Raw genomic sequence first — 20,189 nt, 5'->3', positions numbered from 1 at the left:
ATATATATATATATACACACCACATCTTCTTTATCCATTCATCTGTCATTGGACATCTTGGCCCTTTCCACAGTTTGACTCCATATCACTTGGCATCAAGGAAATACAAATCAAAACCATAATGAGATACCACCTCACACCAGTCAGAATGGCTAAAATTAACAAGACAGGAAACAACAAATTTTATTGAAGATGAGGAGAAAGGGGAACCCTCTTACACTGTTGGTGGGAATGCAAGCTAGTACAGCCACTCTGGAAAACAGTATTGAGGTTCCTCAAGAATTTAAAACTAGGGGTGCCTCGGTGGCTCAGTTGTTAAGCATCTGCCTTCAGCCCAGGTCATGATCCCAGGGTCCTGGGATGAAGCCCCGCATCGGGCTCCCTGGTCTGCGGGAAGCCTGCTTCTCCCTCTCCCACTCTCCCTGCTTGTGTTCCCTCTCTCTGTGTGTCTCTCTCTGACAAAATAAATAAAATCTTTAAAAAAAAATAGAATTTAAAACTAGAGTTACCCTATGACCCAACAATTGCACTACTACGTATTTACCCCAGAGATAGAAATATGGTGATCCAAAGGGACAACTTCATCCCAATGTTCTTTATTTATTTTTATTTATTTATTTTTATTTGAGTATAGTTGACACACAATGTTACATTAGTTTCAGGTGTACAACATAGTGATTCAACAACTCTGTATGTTATGCTATGCTCTCAAGCATAGCTTACATCTGTCACCATGCAGTACTATTAAAATACCATTGACTATATTTGCTATGCTGTACTTTTTATTGCTGTGACTTATTCATCCAAAACTGAAAGCTCATATCTTCTACTTCCATTTACCCATTTTGCCCATCCCCCATCCTCCTCTGTTCTGGCAACCATCAGTTTGTTTTCTGTATTTATATGTTTGATTCTGCTTTTTGTTTGTTTGCTTATTCTTTTGTTCTGTTTTTAGATTCCACATATAAGTAACATCATATGATATTTATCTTTCTCTGCATGACTTATTTCACTTAGCATAATATCCTCAACATCTGTCCATGTTGTCACAAATGGCAAGATCTCATCCTTCTTTTATGGCTGTATATATCTACCACATCTTTATTCATTCCTCTATTGATGGACACTTGAGAAGTTTTCAAATGTTGGCAATTAATAATAATGCTGCATTAAACATAGGACTGCATATATTAGCAACATTCAACAATTTAACCACATTCAACAATGTATTAAAAGGACCATTCACCATGATCGTGCGGGATTTATTCCAGGGATGCAAGGATGGTTCAACATTTCCCAATCAATGTGATACACCACATTAACAATACAAATAATAAAATCGTATGATCATCTCATTAGATACAGAAAAAGCATTTGATAAATTCAACATCTGTTCCTGGTAAAAATTCTCAATGAAGTAAATTTAGAAGAAACTTATTTCAATATAATAAAGGCCATATTTTAGCTGTGATTTCTTATAAACTGACTAAAATTTTTTGTTTTAGAAATGAGAAGGTTGTAAATAAGCAGATTAGTAATACAGGTTGAATTTACTGTTCAGTTCATCTAGTTGAAATGAGAAAAAGGTAAAAAGAAAAAACAGAGAAGAAGCATAAGAGAAAGAATAAAAAGAAAAAGAGAGTGGTATCTGACAAATACACAAGCCATGAGGAAATGCCTGGAGCTCAATATACTATCTTCCCCTGGTGTTGGGGTTTTACAGTTTTATGGGGTCCCTAGGATTGTCATCATCTTGTTCTTCCAGCTTGTCTTCTGGGGGAAGGTTCTGCCGCAATTAGCTCTTTCAATCATATAGTTCTAGATCAATACAAAATAATAAGGATACCTGGCCCCATCCCCAAAACCAAAATACTTCTCAGGTTTTGTAGTAGTACCCCACCAGAAAAGATTGGAACATGTAGGGTAAAAGAACCTAGAAGAAATGTCCAAATTTTTGAGTACTGTTCCCCTATACTGATTCTCATAAAACTGAAGTATTGGAATGGTGGTATATGTGGAGGAAATGTATACTTCTGGGAACAGGCTTTAAGCTTGGGCCCCAGGGCTACCTTAATCACTATAATAAAATGATATTTAAGATTACTGTTCTAAATACTTTAAGTGCATTAAAAATAAACTTATGAGCTATATGCCATCATTATGTTTATTTTACAGATTGGGAAATTCAGGTCAAAGTTAATAGTCCAAGGTCACACAACTGGATATACAATCACAAGAGCCAACACAACAATCAACACAACATTTCAACCCAGGCAGTCTGGTTCTAAAGTGTGTTCTTAATCACTATTCTATATTGTTTTCATGTAAATACTGCATTTGTGCAATGAGCAAATGGGTGTGAAGAAAGTAGAAATTCTATGTCACTTTCTCTCTCACAGGACTCCCAAAGCCATTTTATTATAGAATGACTATGTTGAAAGACTGTCAGTGACAAATAAGATGGAGGTTTTTGGATGACCCTAAATTATTTTTTAAAGTTTAGGCTACAGGGAAGAAATCATTGGTTTAGGTTCCACCTGATACAATCCCAGAAAATACCCCAGAGGGAAGGTTTATATGTGTACCACCTTGATCTTTGCAGAAGGTTCCCCTTTTGCCATTCCCCCTCTCACTTTCCTGGTCCTGTTAACAGCTGTCTTTAGGCAGGCAATGTAAACTTTGTCTAATCATAAAGGACATAAAATACAAATAGACCCTCAACTATGGAAACACCGTGTGACATTCTATGCTTAGAAAGTTTGTGTAAGGTTTAAAAGTATAGTCATGTATTAATTAAGGTCAGATAGGTAAGTTGCTATTAAAACAAAAGGACTCCAAAAGGCAGAGGGATTAATTTAAGTCAGAAGTTTTTAAGTCCGGTAACTGTCCAAAGGTGGGTAGTCCAGGTTGGTAAAGCCTCTTAGATTCGTGAGTTTATCTAAGGGAAATCTCCAGAGGTCAAGAGGAAGAAATAAGCCTGTCCTGTGAGACATTTTCTGGAAATAGAACAGTCGGGGCTTTGCCTTTAGTTACTCCACCATTTCTTGGAATTTTTTTTTTCATCTGAGGGACTTATATTAATTCACTACCAACTATTCTTTCAAGCCCATGGGGGTGAGTGACTAAGAGAAATCTTATGACAACAGATTCATCTTTAAGAAGATAATCAAGAAGTTGCATACATCATGTCCACTTGCAGTCTAGTGGATAGAGCTCAGTCCCATTGCCATACATATTTGCAAGGGAAGCTAGAAAATGTCACCTTTAGCTGGAGGCCCATGTATTTAGCTCAAGTTAAGGATAATTCTATTACTAAAAGAAAGGAGGAGAAAATGGATATTAAGGGGTTGTTATCAGTCTTTTCAACAGTACAGATCTCAGTTTTGATCTAACTTGGGTTAATCATTGATATTCAGCCATGACTGGAGATGGTTAACCTACATGGGATGTTTTATTTTTGCATGTAAAAGACAAGTGAGTATTCTGAAAGAAAAAAAAAACTCACGCTAAAAGAAGAGAGGACCAACAAAACAAGATTAACTCAATAACATGGCTCAATTAAAGAGAAGAAACGATATTAAATACATGACAAAAGTTTGTATTTGTTCAATGTTCCAGATCTTCAAGCCCTCATTTTTAAGTCCTTGAGAGAGGAGACTGTGAATAAAAAATGAAATAGATGGTTTCATGAAAATTTCTAAAGAAACAAGGATACCAAGTGTGACAAAGTATAACACTAAAGGGTGAAGGGATATGCTTTTCTTGTCTGCTTACATATATCTTGGCTTCTATACACCTAATATATCCTAGAACAGAGTATGGAAACCACATTAACTAATAGAGACTCAAGGATCTAGCTCCTTAACTATTCTTTTTAAAATTTATCAAGCACTTCCTATATGCCAGGTACTGTATTAAAAGTTTTCTATGTGTATTCTCTCACTAAATCTTCAGAACAGCTGTGTAAGATAGTTCTTTTGTTAGCTATTAGGAAACTAAGGCCCATAAAAATTAAAATTAACTTTTCCAAGGTCAAAAGCCAGTAGGTGGTGAAGTCTGGATTTAACTCAAGTCCCTCCCAGTACACAGTCCTCACATATAACAACTATGTGACACAAAATCATTAAAGAAAGTAGTAAAGAAATAATCATGAAGGCTGCTTGAACTCCTTAAATAGTAGGTAAGAAGGAGGACTAGAAAATCACAGCTTATTATTTAAAATGCCAGGGCAGCATGATCTAAAAAAAACAAAACAAAACACAAATTAACCTGAAAAATTATCTATTCAACTACATTGAGCTATGTTGGTGTCATCATTGAGTTTTGCACAAGATACTATCCAAACACGTGGCGAAACATTAATTATGTTTACTTAAAATGAGAAATATCAATCGTGCCTGAGTGGCTCAGTCATTAAGCAGCTGCCTTCTACTCAGGTCATGATCACAGAGTTCCTGGATCGAACCCACATTGGGCTCCCTGCTCAATGAGGAGTCTGCTTCTCCCTGTCCCAGTACCCCTGGCTTAAGTTCTCTCTCTCTGTCAAATAAATAAATAAAATCTTTAAAAATACTCATCAAGAAAAAATAGGTCTTAGTGCTTGGGATCTCTTAATTCAAATATGTCCATATGTCTTCTATGGTAAAAAAAAAAATGAGAAATAGCAGAAATTAAAGAATTTTCTAGAATAAACCCACTTCAAAGGGAGCAAACAAATGCTTGAGATTTTAATTTAAGAGAGTATATTTACCTAGGGATTGAGAGGAAATCACTGATAAACTTTAAAAGTCTGGTTAACACACGTAGTATTTATTTCCAATGCATGGCTCTCTTTCTGAGGGAATTCAATTTCCAGTAAAATATTTTAAATTTCAGTTTGGTATTTGCTCTTTGTAACATTTTGGGTACTAATGATTAAGTAGAGATTTTACATTTTTCTTTAAATATGTGATTTGGAAAAGCTTTGGGAAATATGAGTTTGTTTAACTGTTTTAAACATAATGTTTATGCTTATTATAGCTTATGTCTTTTATTAGGTATTGTTATGTTTATCATTGAGTCTTTGAAAATTATATTTTTGTTTATCTCTTATTACATGTTCACTTATTACTATTATTTACAAAGTTGGCATCTAAAAACTAATTACTAAGAAGAAATATTTATTTAAATTTTTGGTAGAAATCAGAACTAGGTGCAACTTGATTTATGGAATTTTTTTTTCTTTCAGGGAAACATCTACTCCATGAGCTGAAGCATGCATTTAACATCTGCTTTTGTCTCTTAGTATTTTGGTGTATTATTTGGAAAGGACATATAGCTGCTGAAAAATACATCAATCATTAAATTTATTCCAAAGAATTAAAATGGGACCTATAAAATTAGATGAAATAATTCTCTGGATCTGCCACAGGTTTATGTGTAATATTGAGAAGACCATTTCCCCTGTGGGCCCTAGTTTCTCCTTAGATAAAACCATAGGACAATGGACTCCTATAACTGATATTCTCAGAATTGTTCTGGGGTAGACTAGATATCTTCTATTTGCCCCTTCAGATCTATGTTCCTCCTTCATTTGTTCATTAGTAGGCTGACTGAAGTAGAGTTTTTGTTTGGGTTTGGTCAATGGGGTGGTCTGGAAGATCAGAGAGAGAGGGGTAATGAATTTAGGGTAATTATCTCCCCCATTTTCTCCCTTGAGGGAGGGGTTTTTCCATGTCTGCATCTTCAGTGTTCCTCCTTTTTTAAGGTGGTGGTAGTGGCAGTTCAGCATCCTACTGTTATAACCTCAAGGTACTACACTACCCTGTCTGCATCTTCAGCAAACAGGCTATTTTTCTTATTCAACTCACTTGAAATTCCTAATTGAGTGTGCCATCCGTTTCCTGTCAGGACCTTAACTGATAGAGGGAGTGACTTGATGCTCTTATAGAATCTGAAGATTTACCCCAAGAAAGGCGCTGGGCAAAGGTTTTGTCTGTATTGAAGATAAAGGAAGGGATAAAGTTCAGATATTGCAATAGAAGAGCATTGTATTTTGCAGAAAATTGATCTGTTTGACTAAATGATTTTAGTCTTGACTAGTAAGATTATTAAGAACATAATTTAGGTTGTTATATCAAAATGGTGGAGCCCAAGGGCTATATGGCTATATTTGCACTGACCCATAGTAAATGATAAAAATAAGAACCATGCTGTAAAATAGCATAAAGCTAAACTTTTCTAGTTAAAAAAGTGGCTTTACTGAGATTAAGCATACTTACATTTTTAGTGTTGAAATATCTTTTATTTTAAGAAATGGTGGAATCTGTAAAAATAGTTTTATTGTCTTAATGTCCTTACTTGGTGAAAAAAGAGCTGAGAACCCCATGAAGATCCCTCTAAAAGAAAATGTATTAGTCTGTGAAATGCACAAGTCTAGAAAGCACCAGGCAAAAGGCTGCCCACATTTCCAGGGATTTCAGAGTTAAGTTTTTCTGAGGCAGAGTTGGACCTGATACACATTATTAGCCTTTTTTTTTTTTTTTTTTACTTCTTGCTCTATTTGTGGCTAAAAACACAAGAGATATGAATCACAGATTCTTCTGTCTTGTTAACAAGTGTTTATGACTTCTAAGCATATCTTTATTTCCAGGTTATAGGAAGAATGGGAGACTTTTATTTTTGTTTTATTTTCTCATTTGTAATGTGAAAGAAAAAATATAGTTTCACAACCTTGTATTAGTGTTCTCTTTAAGCCTCAACAGGAACTGCAAAGTTCTCAAAACTCAGATATCTTCTCCTCATAACTAAATTCCTCACCATCTCCCTGATAATAGGCTTGCTTTGATGGCTCCTGGTGGACTCTAAGGTAGCCTGCATTTTCCCTCCCTTGCTCACACAGAGGGCTTATTCCTAAACAGGGCAATTTCACCTGGCATTCAAGGTCATCTAAAGGGATTTATTAGCAAAAGAGGAACCACCAAAGCCCTCCAGGATCTACCATCCTACATAAAACCATAGACTGTCAGATCCTGAAAGACTCTTGATAGTATCACAGGTTTCTATCCTGTGAGTCATGGATCCATGTGGGATCCTAGAGTTATGGTAAGAATTCTTTTAATTCATCAGAACATCTATAAGCTAAATAAACAATTTGTCTTGGGCACAAAGGGGCTACAATTTTTCAAAGATTTATAGATATAGCTATGATACAGTTAGTGTGGCTTTCAGTATATGTATATTTTTTCTTTGTAAGAAAAGACTGCCATGATTTTTTTATTAAGTGAAAGGGGCAGGTGATAGAACAGTATGTATAGTATAATCCCATATATATTTTCAAAGATATTATATACTCACACGAGAAAAATGTGTTATCTTGGGAAAAGATAAAGAGCATGTTCATTATTTATTTAACTCATGTACTATTGTTTACAATTTTTATAATGACTGTATATTATTTGCATTTTGGATGAATTCCTGGTCAAGTAGGGGGAAGAGTGTCATAAACTAATAACAGATAAGGCCAATGCATTATTCACAATAGTGCTGGGATGATGGCAATGAAAGTAAACACTTCTGTAGCACTTATAATGTGTGTGGCATTGTTCTAAGTGTTTTAAGTACATTTACTTCATTATTATCCCAATTTTAGACACTGAAGCCTGAAAATTAAGTCATTTGCATAAGGTCACATAGTTAAAATATGATAGAGCAAGATTTGAACCCTGTCAGTCTGACTCCTAAATCCATGCTCTTAACTACTAGATTCAGCCAGGGGATTCATAGTGATTGAGTGGATTTCCTAAGTACTGTACCTCATCTGATCCTAGGGGATTAGACCAAAAGGCAGAGTACCACACCAGCCTCAAAAATCCCACTTGTTGCTTCTGCTAACCTTCAGCCTCTGGATACATTGCTAATTGGGGAATTCTCTGTTCTGCCCCCTACAGACACTGTGGATGGACTAATAAGTCAAATGCTTCCTTACCCACCATTTCATTCAAACTCAGCATATTCTTATGGGACAGGTAGTGTCACATATTTATAGACGGAGAGTCTGAGATTAGAGAAGTAAAGTGTCTTGCTCAAGTTTACACAACTAAGAAGTAGTTAGAATTTGAAACCCAATTCCATCTGCAAAATCCATTTTGCCAGGTAAGGCTCTGAAGCTCTAGGTGTGGACACTTTGGGCCACCATTATTCTGCCTACTGAGCAGGATAAGAGTGGAGGAGAGGCACACGGAGGAGGCCATGGCAATAGTCACCCTAGGAAGGGGGATGGTTTGTGCCTTGGAGGGCATGATGGAAGTGGGGTGCTCAGATTCGGGGTGCTTTGAATGGCCCCACTTCCCAGTGTTCCATTCCTTCTGAGTTCCTTTACTCTGAACTTTTAGGGTGAGATTGGTCTGGGGGTAGTCATGCCCCAGTAGAGAAAGGACTCACTGGAAGCTTCAGCTCCTGCCAGGCCTGGTTTACCTGGGCATCTTTTGGCAGAGGATAAAGAGAATGGAATTTTCAAGAAAGTTGTAAAGCAGTAGACAGTAAAACTCTACTCTCAGAACTGAAAACCACCTTCACCTTAGTATTTAAAGATCCTGCCTCTAGAAGGGCTCATGGGGGCATGTTAAATTGTTCAATAAGTCTTCCTTTATCTGGAGATTACAGATGCAGATATTTTTATTTTATCTTGAAAAAACAAAATACAGGGTCTTCTCTCCTTACCAATCTTGCCTAATGTGCTCATTCTTGTTTCTAGGCCTTTCCTCAGGCTTTTTCTCCCACCAAGAATGCCCTCAATTTGCCCTGTCTGAATTCTACTCTTCTTTTCACATCACCCCTCTTCCAGGAAGCCTCCTTGAAATTTCTAGTGCACCTCAAGGGCTATCTTTTTTGAAGTCTTACATTATAGTCACCAATAATAATATAAAAGCTCCCATTCATTGTTCACCTGCTGTGTCTTTCATATGCTTTTAGCATATTACCTAAATTCAATTCTCAGGGGTGCCTGGGTGGCTCAGTTGGTTGAGCCTCTGCCTTCAGCTCGGGTCATGATCCCAGAGTTCCAAGATTGAGCCCTCCATCTGGCTCCCTGCTCAGCAGAAAATCTGCTTCTCCCTCTCCCTCTGCCCCCCACCCCCACTCTCTCTCTCTTGCTCACTTTTTCTCTCAAATAAAATCTTTAATAACAACAACAACAAAAATAAATTCGATTCTCACAAAACCCTACAAAAAAAAAAAAGAATCTTCTCCACATGATACTGAGAAAACTGCAGTAAACGCACCTTGAGTGACCAGCCAGAAAGCTGCATGGCTGGAATTTGAATTCAGTTTTATCTGGCTAAATTTCAGCCTTCCAGTGAAAGATTAGTCAAATTTCCCCGGTGTCATATAAATATGTGACACTACCTGTCCCATAAGAATATGCTGAGTTTGAATGAAATGGTGGGTAAGGAAGCATTTGACTTATTAGTCCATCCACAGTGTCTGTAGGGGGCAGAACAGAGAATTCTCCAATTAGCAATGTATCCAGAGGCTGAAGGTTAGCAGAAGCAACAAGTGGGATTTTTGAGGCTGGTGGTATAGTTTTTGTCCCAACATTTTATTAAGAAAGTTTCAAATATACAAAAAAGTTGAAAAAATTTTGGGGGGATTTTGTTTGCTTGTTTGAGAGAGAGAGTGAAAGAGAGGGAGAGAGGGAATGCATGAGCAGGGGGAGGGGCAGAGAGAGAAGTGGACTCCCCGCTGAGCAGGGAGCCAGGTGTGGGGCTGGATCCTGGGACTCTGGGATCTGACCTGAGCTGAAGGCAGATGCTTGACCGACTGAGCTACACAGGTGCCCCAAAAGTCAAACAGTTTTATAGAGAACACCCAAATACCCACCACACAGATTCTACAATTTGTGTTTTCACTAAACTTATTTTACTCCATATTGTTCTGTCCTTCTTCCCACTCTTCCATCTATGCATCAATTCGTCTTACTTTTTTTCATTTATTTCAAAGGAAGTTGCAGACATCAGTACACTTCCCCCTAATACTTCAGCATGCACATTAATAGTTAGAGCTCAGTTTTGCTTATGGTTCTATTTTTTTCCTTTGAGGCAAAATTTGCATCTGATGAAATTTACAAATCTCAAGCATACTGTTTGATGAGCTACACTTGTGTAACTCAAACCCCATCAAGATTTAGAGACTCATCACCCCAGAGGTGCCTTCATGCCCCTTCCACTCCTTCCTTGCCCCGACCTGTAGCCTTACTGTGGCTTAGTTGTGCCTATTCTAGAACTTTATATAAATGGAATCATGTGATATATACTCTTGAATCAGGCTTCCTTCACTCAGAATAATGTTTTTGAGATTCATCCATGTTATTGCATGATCAGTTGTTCATTCCTTATTATTGCTGAGTAGGAATCCAATGTATGAATACACCATGATTTGTTTATCCATTCTCCTATTGATTGGTAGCTGGGATATTCCTATTTTTTGGCAATATGAATAAAGCTGCAACAAACATTCTGGTACAAAGCTTAAAAAAATAATTTGAAACCCAAGTACTCTAATGCTAGAGTGATTTCTCCTGACTACAATATGGTATTTTAGAGAAATCTGTTGACTGTGGCAGTGGAATGGGTTCCTAAACCCCTCTTATGCCTTCTAGTGGTGGTTTAGGAGCCTCCTGGTATGACTCAGATCTATTTGTTCTCTGAACCCTGCCTCTCCCACATCAGTCCTTATCTGATTAGGACCAATAATCTAGTTCCAAAGGTAGAACTAAGAGTAGTTTTTCCCCCTTCTAAATGAGTGGGCCTTTACAGAGGAAGCACAGACTCACAAAAGTGCATAAAAAGGGCAAGTTTTAGAGTGACCTCTTGTCTAGACCAGGGGGAATAAAAGAATTAGAGATTCTTCCTTTTGAGCAGACTATAGAAAAGGAAGGTGGGTCCGTTGTCTCTGATTATAGAAAATAATTCCAATGGAAGGTTCTAGCAGGAATGATAACAATGAGTCCTGCCATTTCAGGCTGCCCTTAATAGAAGGTCTTGGGTATAATCACAGCTTTTATCAAGAGCAACCAGGTATTCAGGACCTGGGTTTACCAGGCACTAGTAATTCAGCAGTCCTTTGCAATTACATTGATAAAAGTCACTGTTAACATTTGAAATGTAGCATTTGGGCCCCAATCATACTGATGCATTATAATCAATTTGTTTTTGTCTGCTTTCATTTAAGGCTTGTAGGTTCTAAATCATTAAAAGAACATATTGACCAAAAAGACAGTCTCAGTTAAAAATAGCATATGTTTAGAGGCCCAATGCCTCCAAAGAGGATTCTCCCACAACCCTTATAATTACACACTCCACTACACACAATATCCTAGCAAGACTATTGTTGTACTCATATACCCTATCCCTAGTGCTGAGAAACTGGGGTTCTGGTTAACCTAATCACTGGTTAATTTTAAGATAAGCAACCCTACAGAGAGCAATGGCTGACAGGGCATGCCCTTGGTGGTTTGATCTACATGTACTTCCCCAGGCTGAAGAAGAAAATCATATGTAATATGAGCTCCTGCTAGAGTAACCTAAAATTGTAAAGTGGGGACAGAAGATGGGAAGGACTAAGGACCTGGATCCTTTCTTTTGGAGACATCATGAATGAGGTTGTATAGTAATGGGGACCTTCTTAGATAGGCAGATGCAGGGGGGTTGTCTGGGAGTAACTGAAGGGAAGACTGGAAGGATGTGTGGAAGCAACTGGATATTTCAATTTAATATTTTAAGATTGGAGCAGTTTTGGGTGATGACAATAGCCAGGGTAGCTGAAGAAAGTTTGAGGACAAAATAGCAGAGATGAGTAAGTCAAAGGACCTCAGAGCCCAGATGTTATCTGGGACTTCTCTCAGAACTCTGAAGTCATCCAGGGTGATGGCAGGGAAGAAGACAGTGAGGTGCCAATGTGTACAATAAATGATGAGGATTGACCAGGAAATTAGAAGGTGATAGCAAAGGAAAGGTGTAAAGGTCAATATACTCACATGAGTCTAAAGTTGAGAGGTTTATTTCCCAGAGATAGAGGAACGAATGGATGTTTTAGCTTAAGAAATAATAGCTTTCCTGCTGATCTCACTCCCAATATTTTGGGGATAAATGATTACAAGTTCTCTCTTGTTAGTCCAAATTCCCTTTCATTCCCAGATCTGTCTATCCATTCTTAATTCTGTCTATCCACTAACTCTCCCAAACCCTCCCCAACAGATATCAGAGACTAGGTCATTCTGGGAGACTCCCCTCTGCATCCTCACAAGAGGCAGAAAGGTGAGCATTACTTGTACTTAAGTTTAGGAATGCATTGTTTGGGGCCTGGATGAAACCAAATAGGTCCAACTCGGAAGCTACTCCAGATGCTAAAAGTCTGGAGAGCTCCAGCTCTGTGCAATTACTTGGGGGTAACTGGTGTCATCAGAATCAGTGTCTGATTCACTTTCTCATCTCCCCTAGAAAAGTAGACCCCAAATTGAGCAACAACTGCTTACTGTAGGGTGGTTTTCCTGGGCCAGGTCTATTCTAGCCAACCCCACCTGCAGGGCTTTGGTTCATGAGAGACGATGGACTCTGAAAAACAAACTGAGGGTTCTAGAGGGGAGGGGTGTGGTGGGGGGATGGGTTAGCCTGGTGATGGGTATTAAAGAGGGCACGTTCTGTGTAGAGCACTGGGTGTTATGCACAAACAATGAATCATGGAACACTACATCAAAAACTAATGATGTAATGTATGGCGATTAACATAACAATAAAAAATTTAAAGAAAAAAAAGAGATGCCCACATGGAAAATATTAATACAAAATGAAAGTAGTTGCAAAGAGGATATGAAAGCCATGACTGGCTTAACTTCAGAGTGAAGCTTCCATCAGCTTTTTCTAAGTTGCTGCTGACACTGCTAAAAGTAACAAGAAAAAGATATACAACAGCAATTTACTGCACTTAAAGAGCCTGTGCCATATATTGTTTTGCACACTGTTAGTGACAATTAAAAGAATAATTTACTGTCCTTGAAAATAAGGAGGAATGAAGAGACACACATTTACACATGTTAGTCAAAGGCAGAAACTGATAAACACTATAACGAGATAGGTACAAATAAATTACTTTGAGAGTACTGATTGGGGTGGGTAGTGTTTCTAACTACAGGAATCAAAGAAGGATATATAGAGGAAGTAGCATTTGGACCAAGCCAGGGAAAATGAACTGGATTTCCTTATATACAGATGAGGTACAGGGAACAGCATGGATAAGTGTACAGTCAGGACAATGCAGAATACAGTGTGTAGTGATGCTAGTGAGAGAAGAAGAGGACAGAAAGTAATACTGATAGTATTTGTAGATCACTTACTATAGGTTAGGCACAGTCTGAGAGTTTAATATGTATTAGCTTATTTAATCCTCACAAAACCCTATGAGGTTAATATTCTCATCATCCACATTTGACAGATCTAAAACTGAAGACTAGGGAAATTAAGTAACTTGCTCAAAAGCCAACAGCCAGCAAGCAACAGAGCCAGGGTTTAAATGTGGAAGTTTGTAACTAGACAAAACCTCACAACCTCACAACCTCCATATTACCTTTCAACAAAGCCTGGAAGAAGATTATGAACATCCTAGAATGCCAGGATAAGGATTTGGGGTTCTGTCTTGTTTTTCTTCGTTTGATTTCCATCTTTAGAACTTACTAGTTGACTGACCTTGTGCAAGTTACTTTGTTTTTCTGAATCCTCATTTCTAACTTTGTAAAGTGAAGGTGATATAAAATATCATGGAGATTAACTATGATATAAAGCACCACAGATTGGCTTGTAATGGATACTTAGTAAATGTAATTGCCATTATTCATAGTAGAATTAGTATGAAATGTGGGCACATTACAGGTAGAGGGAATAGACTGAAGTTTTCTGGTATTGCTGGAATATGGGCTATGATGATATGTGGTGATGAGGCTGTGAAAGAAATGCAAGGACCAGCTTATGGAATACTTTGAATATGACCCTAAAGCATTTGGTTTTTATTCTACAAGTCACAAGGAATTTATTAAGCAGAATGAAGTTTAAAATGGCATGTGTGAAAGGTGGAAAAAACACCCACATAGCCATAAAAGATACCCAACAACCATTTGCTTTATATCCGGTCTTAACCTAGATGCTGTGAGACATATAAAGATGAAACTACTGGATTTGAACCAGTAAAGGTGATAAAACAAACCCAAAACTGATTCACCAAACCCAAATAGTACAGTAGGAATTTAAAATGGTACAACCACTTTGGAAGACAGTTTGGAAGTTTCTTAAAAAGTTAAAAATGCACTTACCGTATGACCTACTTCAAGGTATTTAATCTAGAGAATTAAAAACTTATGTATACCCAAAAATCTGTATATGGATGTTTATAATAGTTCTATTCAAAATCAACAAAAACTGGAAGTGACTCAAATGTCCATCAATAGTTGAAGGAATAAACAAAGTGTGACACATCCTTTTCATGGTATATTACCCAGGAATGCAAAAGAACCAACTACTGATACATGTGACAATGTGGATGAATTTGCAAATACATTATGCTAAGAAAAAGAAGCCAGAGACAAAAGGCTTGGAGGTGGGTGGGCAGATAAGATGAACTAGGTGAAGGGGATTAAGAGCACACTTACTATGATGAGCACTGAGTAATGTATTTGATGAATCATTATATCATATATCTGAAAATAATATAAACCTGTATGTTAATTATACTTGAATAAAAAAGGATACTTGCTATATTACTCCACTTACATGACATTTTAGTAAAAGTAAAACCACAGGAGCAGAGAACAGATCAGTGGTTGCCAGAGGTTGGCAGGGGTAGAGTGTAACTACGATGAGCTGTGGAAGGGCATAATTTTTGGTAATTAAAATTGTGCTTTATCCTGATTGTGGTGATGGGTACATTAATTGATGCATGTGTGGAGCCTAAAGAACTATATACCTCCCCAAAATAAATATTAAGGAAAGGTAAAATATAATACTTTACTGTGGAAAAGTTGCAATTCAAGTAAGATTTTCCATTTTCAGAAATCTGTCAATAATGCAAATAAAATTTCCTATGATAGTTATAAAAAAGATACAGTAATAATATTATTTTGTCACTTGACAGGATTAATAGACAGATAGCAGGCAGGCAGATGTTGACTAATACCTTATTGAAATCAAGTTATTCAAAGTTGTGACATCTTTGTGGACTGTTGGGTGAGTTTGTGACCGAACAACTGATTTCCGTGGGGGATAATTAATGTGGAAATCTATATCAGAGAGCCATAGCGTTCTACCTTTAGCTCTATCCTACTTTATATTTATATCAGTAACTTAGATAAAGACATTGGTTGTTCTAATTTATGGATGGTATCAAGCTGGATAGGATAGTGAATCGGGATTTTAAATAACTGCACATTTGTTCAGGTTGGAGCAAAGTGACATTTAGTGGAAAAATATTAAATCCCTGTGTAAGTACATGTTTGACCATACAGAGGCAAGGTAGCATGTATAACCTAGGCTGTGATGAGCATCTCAGTTTCAGACAGCATTCAGAGTCCGTTTCTAAGGATCAGACCCTCACTTAGTATACATGCCAAACTTGGGCCTTGAGTATTAATAATATTAATATTATTAATAATAAGGTTGCAGATACATTGAAATGTGTCCAAAGGGTAGTGAGGAGGCTGTAGAGAAACCTGGAGTCAAAGTCCCATAAGGGACAGTTGAAGAAGATGGGGGTGTTCTGCCTGAAGAGGATTCAGAAGGACAGAGAAATAGACTTTGGAAGGACTCTCACAGGACAGAAGAAGCAGACTGAGTCTAAGAGACCCAGTTAGCCACTTCAGAGAAAGAAGATATTTTATCTTATTTTAAGAAATAAATTTTAGCCAGTCAACAATGTCCCTAGAAAGAGTGGGCTACTTCAGGAAGTAGTAAATTTCTTGTCAGCAGAGCTGTACAAGGAGAAGCTACCTCAGTATTAGTGTGGAACCAGATTTCCACTTTAAATATAATGATGGTTCTCAAACTTGAGGGTGTGGTGCATCAGTATCACCTGAGAAGCTAGATATAGATCCATATTCTTGGGTTTCCATCCTGAGGTTCCAGTTCAGGAAGTCTTGGATGGGGCCTGTGGATGTCCATCTTTAACAAATGTTCCTAAGTAATTCTAATCCCACTTTGGGAAATAGGCCATTGAGGGTTGATGGATTAATACTTACTGAGACCAGCACTGAGGATGGATTAATACTTACTGAGACCAGCCAGGACGGGAGATCAGCCTGCCTGATTACCAGTCTGGTGCCACTGTCCTGGCTCTTGCACCCATAGAAATTTTTGCAAATCCCTTCCCCTCTTGGGCCCCAGTTTGTACCACTGTGAATGTCCTTTTGACATCTTCACTTTAAATCAGGGTAAGTCATCCTTTCTTCAAACAAAAATCTTATACAGACCCCCAGTATTTGAAGCAAATATTGAGCAATTCTGGTGTGTGTGTGTGTGTGTGTGTGTGTGTGTGTGTGTGTGTGTGTGTAATAGAGGAGTGTCTTTCCCACTCACCACACCCCACCCAAAGCCCCAGAGATTCTTCTATTGTGTTTCAAAGTCACTACTCTGGGGTCTGCCAGATGCTCAGACTCTGATGACTGAGGGCATTTGTGTTTTGTGATCTTTATGCTTGAGTCCCTGTACTTGTCCCTGATCTGATACCTATGTCCAGCCCTGCCATCTCCCTCTATCCGGCACACACTGAGAGCAAGTGAACATTGTGGCCCTTAGGCCTCTGAGCAAGACTTTCTCTTTTACCTCATGTCAGGTCACTGGTCTCTCACTCCTTTCCAGGGCCTGCCTGTCCTCCTGCAGCCCTGCCTGCCCAGCCTCTAGTTCATAGTGCCCTCCCGTCCCTGGAAATAGCTTTGCACAGGGTGTTGGAAAGCCTCCCCCAGATCTCCTGATCTAGGCTTCAGTTCCCCAAATTGTCTCTCAAGTGTGTTCTATAATTCCACTACTTCAGATGGTTTCCTATGCAAGGAAGACCAAGAGCCCTTAGTGATCAGCCTCTCCAGCTTTGTCTCCAGCCTCCTCTGAGTCATCAGATTTTGTTGCTGTCTGAGGACTAGCTATACAGAAGTTGAATACATTCAACCTTCATAGAATCATATAAAGCATCAAAAGACCTTAGAATTGTCTGCCTGATGGGGTGCCTACATGGCATGGTCGATTGAGTGTCTGACTCTTGATATCAGCTCAGGTCTGGATCTGAGTTGTTAGTTCAAGCCTGGCATTGGGCTCCACATTGGGCATGGAGCCTGCTTAAAAAAATAGTCTGGAAAAAAATGTTTGCCTGAACCTTGGTGATAAAATAACAGTTGAAGGGCATTTGGAACCAGAGAGACTTTGTGAATAGTAACAACTATCATTTATCAAGTCTCTCCTATATGTCAGCCAATATTCTGTCCATTGCTTAATTTTTATATCAACCTGTGAAGTCAGTACCATTAATATCCTTGTTTTCTAGATGAGGAAACTCAGGCTCAGAGTAGTTAGCCTGTTGAGATGTAAATACAGAGCTGGGATTATGGGCCTATGCTCTGGTGATCATTGAGATAATTTTGAACTTCATGACACATAGCAGTAGATGGAGGTTACTCTGGCCATTCTAGAGGAATAGGCAAAAAGTCCTAGTGGAGTGTGATCTTTAGCTTCCTGTGGTCCTGGGAATACATCATCATTTTCTCAGTTCTGTTCCTATCTGATGGCAAAATTCTCTGAGTCTCCATAAATCTGCAAGATGGGAATCTCTTACTGCTTAGCTGGGCAGTGCCAGAAAAGGGGGAGGAAGCATGAATGGTTGCAATAACCCTGGGCTTTGCCTGGGAAAACAAAGAAAGCAACAGTCCCTGGGCTGGGTGGCAGGTCAAATTAGACCCATAGTTTCCAATATTGATTGGGCATAAAAGCCTCCCATAGAATGATGCAGGTTCTTGGGCCCCATCCCAGAAATTCTGATCAAGGAAGTGGCCTTAAGCCCCAAGAATCTGCATGTGGAATATACTTCACAAGTGATTTGGTTGCAGGTTTTTCTGAACTACCTTGCCCTTAGTAGAGAGTTAAACCAAATAGACTTTCAGGTTTCTTCCCGGTTTGAGATCCTCACTCTTTATTAAGTATTAAGCTGCCAGGCATAAAAGATAACTATCATGGTCAAATCAAAAAGAGAGGGGAGAAATGTGAATGTCAATAGTTATAAATTCATGGTCAAAGATGAATTCAAAAACAGAAATGATTATGATTTTTGTGTGTGGTGGGGTGTGGTGAGAAGGCCAAGATTAAAGAACCCAGTCAGTTTCTAAAGAGACTGAGATAACTTTGGTAGATAGGGACCAAATAAAAATGGGTTTTGGATGCTACCCAGAGGATTTAGACTTGAGAAACAAATAAGAGCCTTTGTAAGCTCTGATGCACAGAAGAAAGGCTGTCTAGGTAATATTTTGGAAATTTTTCTGAATATGTGCATCACTATTTGATACATTCATACATGTGTGCATGTGTGTGCATGACAGAAACCAAACTTTCCTGAAAACAATCATTATTAAGGACCAATGTGATACACTCTGATGTCATGTGTATTTCTGTGTGTGTGTATGAAGTAAATTGAATATACAGATACATAAATTTAATATAAGCACATTATAAATATAAATTATATATATACATACATATGTATATTGTGTGTATAAATTGAATATATACATATACATACGTATACATCTATATGAAACTGCTAGTACCAATCCACCAATTAAATTTATTTCACAACTTCCTAACGTGTTATAAACCACAGCTTAAGAAACACTGATCTTAAGGAAATTAGGTAATTTCTGACCTTGCTGATTACTTTACATGTTTATAGGCAACTATTAACTGACCTAATGGAAATGCCTCAGAAAATCCACAGATATTTTATCTTAGTTTCTTTTTTTAAGTTTTATTTTATTATGTTATGTTAGTTGCCATACATCATTAATTTTTGATGTAGTGATCCACTATTCATTGTTTTCGTATAATACCCAGTGCTCCACGCAGTACGTGCCCTCCTTAATACCCATCAGTGGGCTAACCCATCCCCCACTGCCCTCCCCTCTAAATCCCTCAGTTTGTTTCTCAGAGTCCATAGTCCCTCATGGTTCACCTCTCCCTCCAATTTCCCCCCTTCATTTTTCCCTTCCTTCTCCTAATGTCCTCCATGCTATTCCTTATGTTCCACAAATAAGTGAAACCATATGATAATTGACTTTCTCTGCTTGACTTATTTCACTTAGCATAATCTCCTCCAGTCCCATCCATGTTGATGTAAAAGTTGGGTATTCATCCTTTCTGATGGCTGAGTCATATTCCGTTGTATATATGGACCACATCTTGATCCATTCATCTGTTGAAGGGCATCTCGGCTCTTTCCACAGTTTGGCTATTGCGGACATTGCTGCTATGAACGTTGGGGTGCATATGGCCCTTCTTTTCACTACATCTGTGTCTTTGGGTTAAATACCCAGGAGTGCAATTGCTTGGTCATAGGGTAGCTTTCTTTTTAATTTTCTGAGGCACCTCCACACTGTTTTCTAAAGTGGCTATACCAACTTGTATTCCCACCAACAGTGTAAGAGGATTCCCCTTTCTCCACAACCTCTCCAACATTTGTTGTTTCTTGCCTTGTCAATTTTTGCAATTCTAACTGGTGTAAGGTGGTATCTTAGTTTCATTTTTGAAATATATATTTAAGGATGGATTGGAAGAAAAACATTGTTAGAATGTCTATACAACCAAAGCAATCTACACATTTAAATGCAATCTTTATCAAAATAACAATAGCATTTTTAAGACTTGGAAAAAACAATCCTAAAATTTGTATGGAACCACAAAAGATCCCAAATAGCCAAATCAACCTTGAAAAAGCAAAGCAAAGCTGTAGGCTTTACAATTCCAGACTTCAGGTAATATGACAAAGCTATAGTGATCAAAACAGTATGGTAGTGGCACAAAAATAGATATATATATCAATGCAATAGAATAGAAAACTGAGACATGAATCGACAATATATGCTCAATTAATCTTTGACAGAGCAGAAAGGAATATCCAATCAGTAAAACACAGTCTCT

Source organism: Callorhinus ursinus, unplaced genomic scaffold (assembly GCF_003265705.2).
Source record: "Callorhinus ursinus isolate GAN/ISIS: 27379988/994484 unplaced genomic scaffold, GSC_fseal_2.0 scaffold66, whole genome shotgun sequence".
Lineage (NCBI taxonomy): Eukaryota > Metazoa > Chordata > Mammalia > Carnivora > Otariidae > Callorhinus > Callorhinus ursinus.
Note: the sequence above shows the minus strand (reverse complement) of the source record.